Source organism: Delphinapterus leucas, chromosome 3 (assembly GCF_059928025.1).
Source record: "Delphinapterus leucas isolate spDelLeu-1000000601 "Yukka" chromosome 3, BTC_Dleu_Yukka2, whole genome shotgun sequence".
NCBI lineage: Eukaryota > Metazoa > Chordata > Mammalia > Artiodactyla > Monodontidae > Delphinapterus > Delphinapterus leucas.
Window position 1 is genome coordinate 37,313,683 of NC_143131.1, and position 16,610 is coordinate 37,330,292.

At 42.9% G+C, this 16,610-nt stretch overlaps 1 protein-coding gene across 8 annotated transcripts in view; it reads right to left on the reverse strand.

Annotated features, from left to right (window-relative positions):
* Positions 1-16,368, reverse strand: part of SELENOP (selenoprotein P) — a 129,574-nt gene extending 113,206 nt beyond the window's left edge. For all 8 annotated transcript variants that reach the window (XM_022598209.3, XM_089908822.1, XM_089908823.1 and 5 more), the window contains exon 1: positions 16,279-16,368. The gene's annotated coding sequence lies outside the window, so the exon portion shown is untranslated. The remainder of the gene's footprint in view (positions 1-16,278) is intronic.
* Positions 16,369-16,610: the final 242 nt, after the last annotated feature.

Below are 16,610 nucleotides of genomic sequence, written 5' to 3' on the forward strand. Positions count from 1 at the left end.
GCCAACTAACATGTCTAAGGTCACTGAAGTTACTCAGGGACAAATGGAGTCCCCATCAGCCTTTTTGGAAACCTACCGATTATGGACTCCTATCGATCCCGAGGTCCCTGAGAATAGACGGGCTGTTAACTTGGCCTTCGTGGCCCAATCCGCCCCAGATATTAGGAAGAAATTACAAAAACTAGATGGATTTGAAGGGAAAAATTTGTCAGAATTGGTGGAAATAGCCTTAAAAATTTATAACAACCAAAATAAGACAATTGAGGCAGGTATCTAAGGTAATGGCAGCAGTCCTAAATGATAGACCTAACAATAGGAAATGGTCAGGCTTCCAACCCAAAAGAGAGAAAAGGACCCCCGGCCCTCGTGTACCTTTAAAGAAAGATCAATGTGCTTATTGCAAGGAAGAAGGCCACTGGAAAAATAAATGCCCAGACTTGGTGACCAAGAAAGAACAGTCACCAGCTGCCCCTAAAATTTTGGAAATAGATTCAGACTGAAGGGGTCAGGGCTCTAACCCCACCCCCACCCCGAGCCCTTGATAAACCTTAAAGTGGGGGGAAAATCCGAGACCTTCCTCATAGACACAGGAGCCACCTTTTCGGTTTTACAAACTGACTCTGGACCAAAATTGCCCGGTACCACCCTTGTACAGGGGGCTACTGGAACCCAGCAATGCTCCTGGACTGCTAACCGCAAGGTGGACTTAGGCAGACAAATAGTCACCCACTCCTTCCTAGTCATGCCTGACTGCCCATATGAAGGCCTCTTGGGACGAGACTTATTGCAGCTGTTAAAAGCCAGTATCAAGTTTGACAAAGGCGGCTTCAAATTTGCTTTCGGACCAGACAGGATACCCACAATTTTAATTACGGTCCCTTTGCAAGAGGAAGGACTGCTATTGGGGCCGGACTGCCCTGAAACTGACCCCCTTATTGCTGAATTAAAACAGGAATTCCCCACAGTATGGGCTGAAAACCATCCCTTTGGGGGAACGGCACATAGAGTGCCTGTGGTCATTGAAGTGAAGGCGGGAGCCTGCCCCATTCAGTTACGGCAGTATCCTATGAATGACCGAGCCAGGGGGGGAATTACCCCTCACATCGAACGGCTCTTGAAGGAAGGAATCCTAGACCCCTGCCATTCCCCATGGAATACCCCCCTTCTCCCTGTGAAGAAACCTAATAGTAATGACTATAGACCTGTTCAAGATTTGCGGGCAGTAAATGACAGGGTGGCTGACATACACCCTACGGTTCCAAATCCATATACGCTTTTAAGCCTACTTCTTCCACAACGCAAAGTGTACTCTGTGCTTGATTTGAAAGATGCCTTCTTTTCCATTCCTTTGGCACCTGTAAGCCAACCGCTATTTGCATTTGAATGGACAAATGAAACGGGACAACCAACCCAATTGACTTGGACTCAACTAACCCAAGGATTTAAAAACTCCCCTACCCTTTTTAGTACGGCTTTACAATGTGATTTACAGCCTTTCCACAACCAATTCCCTGAGGTGACTCTTTTGCAATACGTGGATGATTTACTCATAGCAGGGGAGACATTTAAGAAATGTTTAAAGGGGACAAAAGGACTAATAAAATTGCTACAGGAACTTGGTTATAAAATCTCTACGAGAAAAGCTCAGATTTGCCGAAATCAGGTGACTTATTTGGGGTATATTTTGAAGGACGGACAGAGATGGCTGGGGAAATCACGAACACAGGCCATACTGGCGCTCCCTGAGCCTAAGACCAGGAGAGAACTCAGGGAATTCCTGGGCACAGCCGGATACTGCCGTCTATGGATACCACGCATTGCCGAATTGGCCAAGCCCTTATATGAAGCATTAAAAGGAACCACTATAGAGATTGGACAGAAAAGCGGGCCGCTGCCTTTAGGAACATCAAGGAGGCTTTGACCTCACCCCCAGCCCTAGCACTCCTAAATCCAAATAAACCATTTGAACTTTTCATCGACGAGCGGTCGGGAGTAGCTAGAGGGGTGCTAACCCAAAGACTAGGTCCCTGGCGCAGACCCATAGCATATCTCTCTAAACAGCTGGATCCTGTGGCCTCTGGCTGGCCACCCTGTGTAAGGCAGATAGCTGCCACTGCCTTGCTGGTACGAGATACTAATAAACTGACTATGGGACAGAACTTAAATGTCTTTACTCCTCATGCAGTTGAAACTTTGCTGCGTATCCCACCTAAGCGCTGGCTCTCTAATACTCGAATAGTACAATATCAGGCATTACTCCTGGACCAACACAGGATAACTCTGGAAATTACATCAACATTGAATCCAGCAACTCTCTTGCCGACCACGGTTCAATCATCAGAAGAAAAAGATTTCCAGCCCCACAAATGCTTATCAGCCCTTCAGACCTACACTACCCCGCGATCTGATTTGACTGACATTCCACTCCAAAATCCTCAATTGACTCTTTTCACTGACGGTAGCAGCTTAACAGATGCAGAGACGCGCAAAGCTGGAGCAGCTGTCACTACAATTTCAGAAATTCTTTGGCAACAGTCCCTTCCCGTCGGAACTTCGGCCCAACGGGCGGAACTGATTGCACTTACAAAAGCCTTACAACTGGCAAAAGACAAAACCGCTAACATATACACAGACAGCCGATATGCTTTTGCCACAGCCCATGTACATGGACAGATATACTAGGAGAGGGGCCTCCTGACTGCAGAAGGTAAGACCATTAAAAATAAACAAGAAATATTGAATCTTTTGGCAGCAATATGGGAACCAAAAAGACTTGCTATAATACATTGTCCCGGACATCAAAGAGATGAAACCCCAATAGCCAAAGGAAATAGACTCGCTGACCAGGCAGCCCGACAAGGCAGCCATGGGAACTCCTACTAAGGTCTTAACTCAAAAGCCCAAGCTTACCAATTTACTTCCAGATCCATCGCTGCCTCGGTTTCCTAAATATTCCCCCAAAGATTTGGACTGGATTACAAAAAAAGGGGGGGGTGAATAACGGAGGCAGAAGGGAAGAATTGGATCGAAGATGAATACCAGCGAGTATTCATACCGGAAACTTTGGGAAAAACATTGATTCATCGTCTACATGAAGGGACCCACCTGGGTTCCACCAAATTATATGAATTAATAAAACAACATTTTCGAATAGCAGGACTAAAGGAGAAGATACAACAGATTACAAGAAGATGCGTGACTTGTGCTCAAGTGAACCAAGGAGCCAACATCTCACACCAGGATTTGAAGAGGTACCGGGGAAATGAGGTTGCCCGATTTTGGAAGATGGACTTTACAGAAATTAAGCCGGGAAAATATGGATATAAATATTTACTTACTGCCATAGACACTTTTTCTGGATGGGTGGAAGCCTGGCCGGTAAAACAAGAGACAGCCTCAATAGTAGTAAGGAAATTGTTGCAGGAAATTTTACCAAGGTTTGGACTGCCGCTTCAGGTAGGGACAGATAATGGACCAGCGTTTACAGCGCAGGTCACACAGGGAGTTAGTAAGGCCCTGGGGATAAGATGGAAATTACACTGCGCTTATAGGCCCCAGAGCTCAGGACAGATAGCAAGAATGAATAGGACTTTGAAGGAGACATTGACAAAATTAATTACAGAGACTGGCCAAAATTGGGTAGATGTCCTCCCCCTGGCCCTCTTGAGGGTCCGATGCACCCCTTATATGAAGGGATTCTCCCCTTTTGAAATTATGTTTGGTGTTCCTCCTCCTCTTCTGCCTAGGATTAGGGAAGAGCTCCATCTGCTGGCAGAGAGGGAAAATTTAATCACTTCTCTTCTAGCTTTGCAACGGTTTCAAGACTTTATTAAACCTTTGTTAAAAGATGCTTTTACATCACCCCCTGCTGTACCCCATGCCTTACAGCCTGGAGACTTGGTCTGGGTGAAAAAAACATAACCCCCAGACGCTGGAGACCAAGTGGACAGGACCTCACCTCATTGTGCTGACCACCCCGACCGCAGTCAAGGTTGACGGCGTGCGGACTTGGATCCATTACAGCAGGATAAAGAAGGACCACACAGCGGGAGAGCCAGAAGGAGAACCTCCAACATGGAAAGCCCAGGCTCATCCGCAGGATCCATTGAAGCTGCGCATTATTCGCAAGTCTTGTTAATATGGGGACTATTGAAAATTTGGGGGGGAGGACCAAATGGAGGAGGAATCATATTGTTAGCAGAAGGGTACCCTTATGTCTGGGAATTGAGAGATGGAATTACGGGCCTCACTATAACTAAAAATGAAACCTCTTCAACTCGGCCCTGTTTGAGGTTCGATCTTTGTGCTGTCGGGAACAGTCTTAGAGGTTATGGCCACAAAGGCTACGGAAGATTTGGAAGTCAACCCCATGGCTGTGACAGCGCTGAGGTAACCAAAGCCCTTAGAAATACCCAATGGTACGCTTGCCCCAGGGAGGGAAGCCCAGAATGTGCCCTGGAGGAAGAATACTATTGTGGAGCATGGGGCTGTGAAACTTTGGCCCCATGGGTAACTAATAAGGACCCCGTTGATCACCTTATGGCGGGTTCAAAGTACCACCTGCAAAAACCCAAGGGAATGTAATCCTTTGGAGTTGTGTATTAAAGAAGCAAGCTCTGAGGTATGGACAACGGGGCAAACTTGGGGAATAAGATTATATATATATGGTCCAGACCCTGGGGCTTTATTCACACTCCAACGAGTACAAAAGCCCCGAACACTAAATCCCATAGGACCAAACAGAAATCAATACCGACCTCAGGCACCCATTTTCAATCCGGTCACAGCCCTGAGTTCCCCCAACGAGGAGGCTAAACTGCCTCCTCCTACCCAAAGTACCCTTCTGCAGGAATCACCTTAGGACACCCTCCTTAAACAAGTAGAAGAAGTACATGTCCTCATAAACAAAACTGATCCTTCACTGGCTGAGGACTGCTGGCTTTGTTACAAACCACAGCCTCCCTATTATGTGGGGCTAGCAATTCGGGCTTCAATAGGACAAAATGAAACTCACATCCGCAACACAACGGATGCAAGAGGGTGCTCTTGGGAAGACCCCCATGTAACTTTGGGAGATGTAAAGGGAAATGGAACATGTGTAATTCGTGAAGGGTTTAACGTGACCCTAACACCCTACCATGATATTTGTAATCATACTATAAGCATTCCCAGTGCGCCGGGTTTTGAATATATATTGCGCTCCCCCCGGGGAACTTGGTTTGCTTGTATGAAAGACATCACCCCTTGTGTAAGCTCTACTAAATATAGTAGCATCTGTATTTTAGTTCATATTTTACCCCAGATTTATCTATTCCAAGGGACTGAAGGAAGAGCCCACCTGCTAGGGTCCCGAAGATCTCATCGTGCGGTACCTATTCTGATTCCCCTGTTGGTAGGACTAGGTTTTGCCGGATTCGCGGCTATAGGAACCGCGGGACTCATCACTAGCCACCAAACTTTGAGGAATTTAGAGGTTTTGATAGATGCTGACTTACGACATCTTACTGCATCTATTACAACCCTACAGGATCAGGTGGACTCCTTGGCCGAGATGGTATTACAAAATAGAAGGGGACGAGATTTACTGTTTTTAAAAGAGCGTGGGTTATGTGCAGCTGCTCTAGGAGAAACATGCTGCTTCTATGCTAATAAGTCGGGAGTAGTGCGAGACTCCCTTGCTCTTGTGAGGAAGAATATCGAAGAAAGAGAAAAGAATCGACAGGCCTCTGAGCCTTGGTACCAAAGAATGTATACCTGGTCTACCTGGATGACTACTCTTCTCTCAGCTTTAGCAGGACCAGTAATCCTTTTATTCCTGGGACTTTTAGTTGGGCCCTGTATACTTAATGCTTTAGTTAAGTTTGTTAAGCAAAAAATTAGTGAAATAAAAATCTTAGCTTTAAGAAGGACATATGCTCATTTAGATACCGATGAAACAGAATTCAGGATTTGATTGATTTACAAGAAAAGGGGGGAATGTGGCGAGACACATTGTCCCAGAACTTATAGTTTAGATTGTAATGCCTGGAATCAATGGTGGAATGCTTTGGTTTGAAACTGTTTGTACTAAAACTGCTTTTATTGCTAACCGCGTGACTTACTTAGCCTCTGGGAAAACTGAGCTTTGCTTGCCAAGCATATTGTGAACAGGAAAGTTCTGAGTTCCAGGTGGCCGACCCGAGATGTTAAGATTAGCACGAACATCCTGTTTACCCTGGGGTATAAAACAGCACCTGTGTGAAGGCTCGGGGTCTCACCCTTCTTTTGGGAGAGGCCCCGATCGATCGGTTTGTGTTTCTGTGCTTAATAAACGCCTATTACTAATATACTTTTGGGGAGACGCAAGAGGGAAGACATATGGGAACATATGTATAACTGATTCACTTTGTTACAAAGCAGAAACTAACACACCATTGTAAAGCAATTATACCCCAATAAAGATGTTAAAAATAATAATAAATTAAAAAAAAAGATTGTACTAATATACTTTTGATCTACACTGGCTCTTGGTGTTCTTCCTTGGTGCTGGTTCCTCTCCGGGGGAGTTCGCAGGTGTGTGCGGGACCGCAACAGTGCCTCATGTCAGCCCCGCACGCGCCGTATACTCTAGTTGAATTCCCCTTTTCTTCAGCGAGGTAAGGCGCCTGGCGCCTTGGAAAGTCCCCAAGAAACTCTGAGAAACTAGCGGTCAGCGGCCGAGAGACTTCGGGGTTGGAGGAAGGAACGGTGCTGCAGCCTACTGGACACCCACTGGGTGCAAATTCGCGTTGTGTCCGGAAAACGGCGGCCGGTTTCGCTCCTAGCGAAAACGCCAACGGAGCGCCAGACGGGCGCGAATCACGGTGCCGCGACGCTGAACCGGCTGGCCACGAACGGAGCGGTGCTAGGACCGAGAAGGCGACGGCACATAGGACCCAGGCCCACGCGAGGGAGAAGAGTTCCCTTTGGCGCCTTGAGGGTGGCGGCCAAAGTGAAAGCGCCCGCTCGACGCTGCTGGCGAAAGTGCGACTGAGAAAACGCGGACTGGGCGGCAGGAGCCGGGCCCCGCGCAGCACCCGCGGCGCGCGGAACGGGGCGCTAGCGCGGCCGAGACCCAGCGGCGCTCCTCCGCTCCCGGGCGCAGGCGGCCCAGGGAGCTGCCGCTGAGCGCAGACACACTCAGGAACTCGGTAGAAAACTACATGTAAATTAAAATACTACAAATGCATAAGAAATCCTAAAATGAAGATACATGTGAAAACAAAACAACAGAGCAAAACACACCGGAAAAGAATTTTTACAAGCCAACCGTTCAGAGAAACTAGCCCTACGAGAAACAAACAGCAAAACACCGTTGAAAGGGGCAGTCCTAGGATTAGATGATCGCTGTCACTCTCGCTAAATCGGTGTTTGCCACGCTCCAAAGCGCATTCCCGGGCACACTCCGACTAGCATGAGTGAAATGTGCAGCATAGCTAATGCGGAACTCGCTATGTGAAAATGGCTCAAAGCAATTGCGTTGCTGCCAGCCACCCGCTGCGAGGGATGGGGAAGGCCGCGGGGCTGCGACCCTGAGAAAGCTCCGGCTGCACTCTAGTGGAAACTACTTCTGAGAAAACGCCGGCCTAGTGCACTTGCCGGGACCGCGACCGACCAAACACTGACACAGAGCGCCTAAGGGTGCCGGGACACAGCAAGGGAGGCACAGCGCAGATAGCGGCGTTGTGGCCAAAGTCAAATGTCCGTTTTGGCGCTTTCGAGGGTGCTGCCACCTAGAAACTGCGGACACTGAGAACTGAGCCGTGCTCACACCGAGAAAGATGGGAGTTGCAGGTGATAAGATGAGGTGAATGAAGTGGGGTGAAATGAAATAAAATAGAAACCAGGTTTGAAACCCCCCCCCCCAGCAAACAAACCCGAATAAGCCACGTAAACAAAACTAAATCGAGTTTATTTCAAAACATAAGGGTAATTTAACTCAAGCTATTTCTTGTAAATACCTTTGAAAATCATTTAAAAACAAAAACAAAAAACCCTTGTCTTCCTGTAACGGAAAAAGATAATCACTTTAACCAATCCCCTGCCCTCTGGAAACCTCCATTGTATTTAATAGCCAATCATTGTAAAGGTCAAACAACTTCCTCTTGTTTATTTTATAAGCTTCCCGGAGATGTCAAGCCTTTGAGCTTCATACGAGTTTTCAGTTTGAAATCTTCATTTTTGCGAACAGTTTGTTTCTTCCTCAATATCCAGTAAAACTCTGAGTTTTCTTTTAACAATTATTGTCGTTAAAAGTAGGATGGAAAGACGACCCATTAAGAATCCAAAGGCTGGTGAGTAACTGATGCTGGAACCCATTGTGCTCACTGATTTGTGACTGATCTGGGAACCCAGCTCTATTCCCTTTGTGTTGTGCCCTCCAGTTCTGTTGAGGGACCTTTATGGAAGCTTCTTGGTAAGTCACCCTGCTCTGTTCAAAAGGGGGAAAACTCGTGATTCCATGTTTTTTGAACCGCTGTTGAAAAACGGGCAGAGTTAAGTTGCCTTAGGGAATCTAAAGGCAAAGATGGGTTCTACTTGGTCCAAAACGGGAAATACAATCTTGAGCCTTTTGGGAAAATGGGTGAACTATCGGATGATTAAATTTAAACATAAAACTCTCTCTCTCCCTTCCTGCACCCCTTTCGGCCTCCTTCTTCCCTCCCTAATGTGCATCTGTATCACACATCAACCAGACCTCCTCAAAGACAGTAATGCCTGCTCCACAGCAAAGTTTTTTTTTCTTTTCCTGACGCTAGCAATGCAACTTCTTAAAGATTATCATTCTTTCACAACTCTATAGGGGGTCATAGTGACATACTGCTTGCTTTGTATGTGTTTACCTGGACAATGTATTTTTGGTGAACTTTATGTGAAATGTCAGCATGTCATTTGGTTGTAGGATCCTTTGTCTCAAAAATGTATATGACTGTGCCTTCTACTAACAGGAGGAACAGTTCTCAGAGCTTCTCAGCTTCTGTCTCCTGCGTTATAATCCCCAGTTTGACTTGAATTAAAATTCTCTTTTGCTTCTTATCTTCATTGTTAATTGAATTTCTGTAAATTTGCTTGGCATAGTTGGCAGGATATCAGAGACATCCACCAGTGGAAACCTGGAGTCTACCCCGAACCGGTGCTTGGTACCAGCCCCGGCCCTTTGAGCCCCACAGGCTTCTAGGTATTCCTCAGGTGCTTTGGTGAGTTCTCCTGATGTCCGGACATCACTGCTTTAAATGACATCCTAAATTTTACTCAAGCTATTTTTCTTGGGACTTGGAGTCCCAGGGATGTACTGACATTTCCTAGGCAAGGACCTAGGGGGAGTTTTAGAGTGAACTGGCTTGGCTGGCTTTTTAAGCTTTTGGCTTAAGTTGGAAATATTGTGTATATGTGGTGTATATGTGTATATGGTGTATATGTTGTATATATGTTTGCTAGTGAAATGAGAGACTTAGCCTGCAGCTCAAAAGAAAAGGGACCCTTGCTCCTGCGGCCACAAGGCATTCTCAGGCAACTGGGAACCCAGCAGAAGTGTCTGAGGGTCAATCCTTATGACTAGCAGTGGTCCCACAGGGGATCCCACTACAACCATTAAGTAAATTCTGCTCATGGGGATGCACAATAATTATGGCTGATCACCCAGTGCTCCAAGCACTCACGGTAGTTTTAGACTGTCAGAGGGAGAAACCGAGACACACAGAAGAGTGGAACCGACTCCAGGGTAACTCCTTGGGGAGCTAGGCTCAGAAGCAGCACACATGGCATTCATCACACTGCCCTGAGAAATTTGTTCAGATCATATCTAAATTAGACTACCAAATTAGTAATGGGAAAACATGCTTCAAAGGCTCTACAGCTCCCTGATGGACAGCCAGGCACTGGAACTCCAGCTGGCTTCATGTACAATTGGAACGAAGCCAACACTTGTAAGCATGATCTTAACTCTTAAATGGCCAGGATAGAGCTCTTCTGACATTCCAAAACTGTTTTTTTCATAAGCAGAGAAAGCCAGCTTGATAAAACATGTTTCCAAAATTCTGACTCAGAGAATAAAAGTATTTCTAGGGGAAAGCTTGGATTTATAATACTTATCATGCCCTTGAAATTTAAACACAGTGCTCATCGCCTGAGACTACAGCTCTGGCTAAATTAGAACTTAAAACTGAGGGAATAAAAGGGAAAAGAAACCTTTTTAAACTCAAGCAGGAAAACTATGAGATCTCTGTGTCTTTCTGGATATTCATATGTCTGTGTGTATGTTATATATATAATATGTGTCTACCTTCGGATGGTGTTATCGAAATTAATTTGTTAAAGAGCTGACTTAAAAATAAGCACTTACAAATCAAATATTTCTAAATATAACATAAACTAGCCCAAAATTTTTAAAGAATCACATGATCTAGGATTTTTAATGAATAAAAATAAGATTAAGTTGATGGTTTAATTGATATAGGCATGTACTTAGTGCATGGGCTTCTCATAGTGATGGCTTCTTTGTTGCAGAGCATGGGCTCTAAGTGCACAGGCTTCAGTAGTTGTGGCATGTGGGCTCAGTAGTTGTGGCTCACAGGCTCTAGAGCACAGGCGCAGCAGTTGTGGCACACGAGCTTAGCTGCTCCACGGCATGTGGGGTCTTCCTGGACCAGGGCTCGAACCTGCGTCTGCTGCACTGGCAGGCAGATTCTTAACCACTGCGCCACCAGGGAAGTCCCTGTTAATATGTTTTTATTCCTATGTTTTCTATTAAAAATTTAATAACACTTCCAAGACAAAAAATTACAAGTTTATGCTTTGAAAAATTTATGTAATTAAAATTTCACTAAACTAATCTTTCTAGTTTAGGAGTTATTTGGGTTTTCACACTGGAGTTGCTCCAGTAAGCATCAGAAGTGTAAGATGCTTAAAACTGCTACACTACTTGATTGGTTGGGGGTTTGGGTTTGAGGGTTCTTTGGTTTTATTAAAAAAATTTGTTTCCAAATTTAAAAGCATTAAATGTACTGTAAGCCTCCGATCGTTGTACAGGTGAATTGCGGTTGGTTGCCAGTTTGTGTACTGTTGCTTGGATGCAGCACAGCCATTGGTGATGGAATGAAGGATGCATGGATCAGAAAAAAAATTTTAATAAAAGAAATTTTTAAAAAGGAACCCTGAAAAAAGAGTTTTATGCATGGTCAAGAAAGACTAAGAATAGACTGAATTTAATCAAGTGAATGAATTTTGATAGTAAAGTTGTACAAAACTAGAAATTGTTTCTTACTGTGTTAAGAGAAAAAAGTTTTCTTGAAATATTGATCTCTTTTGATAAATAGCTTGTAAAGTTTCTTTACTAACTCTTAAGCAATCTGTTGTAACTTTCTGCATTTGCCTTTGAAATTTTTTATTGTCACTTTGGTTAAATGACTATTGTTTCACAGCGACTATGATCCTACTTAGCCAAACGTTTAAAACCTTTTGGTTTTTTTTTTTGTTTGTTTTTTACCTTTTGGTTTTTTAAGGAACCTCCATACTGTTCTCCATAGTGGCTGTACCAATTCACATTCCCACCAGCAGTGCAAGAGTGTTGCCTTTTCTCCACACCCTCTCCAGCATTTATTGTTTCTAGATTTTTTGATGATGGCCATTCTGACTGGTGTGAGATGATATCTCATTGTAGTTTTGATTTGCATTTCTCTAATGATTAATGATGTTGAGCATTCTTTCATGTGTTTGTTGGCAGTCTGTATATTTTCTTTGGAGAAATGTCTATTTAGGTCTTCTGCCCATTTTTGGATTGGGTTGTTTGTATTTTTGATACTGAGCCCCATGAGCTGCTTGTATGTTTTGGAGATTAATCCTTTGTCAGTTGCTTCATTTGCAAATATTTTCTCCCATTCTGAGGGTTGTCTTTTGGTCTTGTTTATGGTTTCCTTTGCTGTGCAAAAGCTTTGAAGTTTCATTAGGTCCCATTTGTTTATTTTTGTTTTTATTTCCATTTCTCTAGGAGGTGGGTCAAAAAGGATCTTGCTGTGAAAACTACAAATAGAACTACCATATGACCCAGCAATCCCACTACTGGGCGTATACCCTGAGAAAACCATAATTCAAAAAGAGTCATGTACCACAATGTTCATTGCAGCTCTGTTTACAATAGCCAGGAGATGGAAACAACCTAAGTGTCCATCGTCGGATGAATGGATAAAGAAGATGTGGCACATATATACAATGGAATATTACTCACCCATAAAAAGAAACGAAATTGAGCTAATTGTAATGAGTAGATGGACCTAGAGTCTGTCATACAGAGTGAAGTAAGTCAGAAAGAGAAAGACAAATACCGTATGCTAAACCATATATATGGAATTTAAGGGAAAAAAATGTCATGAAGAACCTAGGGGTAAGACAGGAATAGACACAGACCTACTAGAGAATGGACTTGAGGATATGAGGAGGGGGAAGGGTAAGCTGTGACAAAGTGAGAGAGTGGCATGGACATATATACACTACCAAACGTAAAATAGGTAGCTAGTGGGAAGCAGCCGCATAGCACAGGGAGATCAGCTCCGTGCTCTGTGACCACCCAGAGGGGTGGGATAGGGAGGGTGGGAGGGAGGGAGACGCAAGAGGGAAGATATATAGGAACATATGTATATGTATAACTGATTCACTTTGCTATACAGCAGAAACTAACACACCATTGTAAAGCAATTATACTCCAATAAAGATGTAAAAAAAAAAAAAACCTTTTGGTGTCTTTGACAAACTTCCTCAAATCAAATTCTAAATGTTCTTTTGACCTCTAGTTAACTTCGGAATGTTTCAGAGGGTCCCTGAACACCTCAAAGAGAGATATTAAACTAATTAGCCTTTTTTGGTATGTTAAATTACATGGGAAATATTGTCAAATAAGTAATGATAAACCTTCTTAGAAGGTTCTAATGTTCTAGAAATTATATGAACTCCCTAAAATTTGAAATGTTGTGGTATGTTCTCAGTCATATTTCTAGTTATTATTTTAAAGTGTTGTATGTCACAGAAATAGCCCAATTTCCTTAACAACTGCATTGTAATCAGGTCTTTAACCATGTTTTTTAAGTGTTTTGTCACTTATAGAGTTGTCTTACTCTGATGCTTTTACAAAAATGTTTGTAGATGACTTGCTTTTATGCTCTAAAACTAAATTTGATTCTGTAGCAAAAGGACTTCCACCTTGTATGGGGGCTGTTTCACTCTTACATAAGACTATTGAAGAAATAGCAATGGGGGTATTGTTTATTTATGCTCCACACTCAGTTGAGTCCTTCTAAACTCTCACCACACTCAGCACTTCTGTAAACCGACTAGTTTCTTATGAAGTATTGTTGCTTTCTGTAATAACCTTAAGCCTGCAACTTTGCTTCCAGAACTACAGGAAGAAGACGATCACGACTGCATTTTATTAACAGATTATCTTCTTGTTCCCAGGAATGACAAGAAGCTCCTATTGATAAGGCTAATCTAATTTGATTTACAGATGGGTTCTACTTAAAGGATAAGCAGGGGCATTATAGAGTTGGATATGCAATAACATTCACAGTGAACATAAGTGAAAGCTCTTATTTACCAGAAAAAGTCAGCACAACAAGCTGAATTAATTGCCCTAACCTTAGCTTTTCAACTTGCAAAAACCAGCTAGCAAATATTTATACTGACAGTTGCAATGCCTTCTGGAGTGGCACACAACTTTGGAATGCTATGGGAACAATGAGGTTTTTAACCTCTTCAGGACAACCTAAAAAATGAAAAACAGATTGCAATTATTAACTGCTATACAACTGCCAAAAAACCAGTTAGCAATTATTGACACCAGGACATTCCAAACCGACACTATGGAAGCTAAAGGAAATCAGCTTGCTGATGCTGCAGCCAAACACGCAGCTTTAAATACTCACACCATAAAGCCTTGAAATTTTCTGTCCACTGCTCTCTGTTAACTGTGCTAATCCAGTAAAAGATGTCATCTATAAGCTCAAGAAATTGCTACTAAAGAAGACAAACAGATACGGTAACAAAAACGGGGAATTTTGACCCCACCACACAAATATGGTTTGGACCTTATTTTTTTAAAAAAAGCTGTAAGCGTCTGTTGGAGCACGATTGTCTATCAGCCTTTGCCAGGCATTCTACTAGCATAACTCCTAAAAAGGAAAGAAAGAACTGGGGTAATAAGACTGAGGGACATGATGGATCCAGAGCAAATAAGCAAAGACCCTGTTATTGGGGGAACAAATATTTGATCACCTAATGCTATCTAAAGATTAATGATCAAAAGGGGAAAGTGAAAAAGGAAATTATATTTTAAGACAGGTAAAGAAAAGTTAAGCATAAAATTCTCTCTTCTCTCTTCACTTGAGCCTCCTCCCTCCCTAATGCATCTGCATCAAATATTAACCAGACCTCCTCAAAGATGGGAATGCCTGCTGCTCCACAGCAAAGATCAATTTGTTCCTTTCTTCCGATGCTAGCAATGTGACTTCTTAAAGATAAGCATTCTTTCCAACTCTGTAGGTGGTCATTGAGACTTACTGCTCAATTCGTTTGTGTTTACCTAGACTGTGTATCTTTGGTAGACTTTATGTAAAACGTCAGTATGTCATTTTGATGAAGGATTCTTGGTTTCAAAAATGTAAATGATTGTGTCTTTGCTAACAGTAGGACCAGTTATCAGAGCTTCAGACAGCCTGTCTCCCACGTTATGATCCTCAGTTTGACTCAAATAAAATTGCCTTTTTTCTTCTTAACTTGTTAACTGAATTTTCATCAACAATTGTAATTACTGTGGCCACTTCGGGGAACTTTTACATGAGACCACTTTCAGGGTTCCCAGAAAAACAGAGAGAATCCCAGAAACTCTGGAGGCAATAGAATTCATTCTTTCATTTGTATGCAGAAGCTACTAAAAGACAAAATGATTCCATAAATAGCTTCACTAAAAGAATCTTTATAATGGAAAAAAAAACAGTAGAAAGCTTTAGCCATCTAAACGGGTAACATTAACTTAATCTATCTCCCAGCATCACAGTTTTGAATCAGCTAATCTTTTGAGTTTTGTATTATTGCACCTGACACATAGTTAAAAATTTAAAATAAAATCTACAATATCTACAAATCTACAATCTGTGTATGTCTATTTGTGTAAATCTGTTACTGTGTATCTAAAGGTTTATGTATATGTAAGTATGTATGTTATGTATGTGTGATATGTTTAAAGATCTCTAATTGGCAAAAGAAAAATAATTATATAAATTATGTCATGAACTCTCAGAATTATAGAAACTAACCCAAAAGGTTTTTCAAATTCATATGTCCTGGAATAATCTTTGGTAAATATAGGCTACTTTAAGTTTTTAGGTTTCAATAAAATGCCCATGTCTTCAGAATTGTAAAGATTACTATAAAACTTTATCTACATGAGCTTACTGGTCAAATAAGCTCATGCTATCTCTATCTAACAGAATTTGTCAGCAAGAAAAATAACCTAAGATGACAGTTAAATGTCTAATATCAAATCCAAACATATACATAATACACAGCAATGTAAGTAGCTATAAGTAACATAAATGTTTATACAAAGTTAAATGATGGATGTTCCTTGAATATCTAAATCATTTCCAAATAAGCTAATATACTGAAAATTAATTACTTAAAGGTGTACATAAAACAATATAAAAATTTAAAACTTCAGTACCTTTAATGAAGAATGATAAATGAATGTACAATCCACCATGCTTCAAAATAACTAGAGCCAACCAAACCGTTTAGGCCGCCTAAGCAAAATGAAATCTACGTTATCTCATAAACATACGCAACACTTGAATTTATGTTATTTCTTGAAAATGCCTCTGATAGTAATTAAAAAATGTCATTCTTTGGAAATGGAACAAGGTAATCACTTATAATCAAACTGTGCAGTCTGGACAGCCCCAAAGTAATTACCAAAATTTCAAAGGTTAAAAAAAGGTTCTTATTTTCACCGTAATCACATCTAGGCAGACGCGTTCTGTGAAAGAAAACCCTCGGGCTCAGAACAACCGCGGAAAGTGCCAACGGGAACAGGGTCTCCGTGCCACCCCCAAGGGATACGACTATGAGATAGGCGTGGGAGGGCGGGGCTGCGGCGATGCTAGGACCCAGTTAGCTCCAGGCCGAATTTAGGGATTCTGCAGCGGAGAGCTTCGCCACGCCCCGCACTCCGATGGAACTAGAGGGTGAGAAACCGGCGATTTCGGTGCAGCTTACCGCTTTTGCCAAGGAAAACACCCGGGGCTGCTCAAGTAGCTGTGCTGCCGGCGAGAAAGAGTCAACCCGCCTGCGGCCCAGAAACACGACCGGGTTTGGCGCGCTCCTTCGGAAACACTTCCGGATGGACGGGGAAACCGCCCTCCCGGTGCACTAATCAGAGGCTCGACCCAGAAAACAGTCCCCGGACACTTAAAAGTACCGGGAAGGAGCGAGCGCCCGCAGGAGGCGACTACCGCTGTTGGCAGCCGGCGAGCAATCTCCGGCTCCGCAACACGGGCGGTACTGCCACGGGCAAACGACCAGCTGGGCGAAATAGCGGATATATCAGT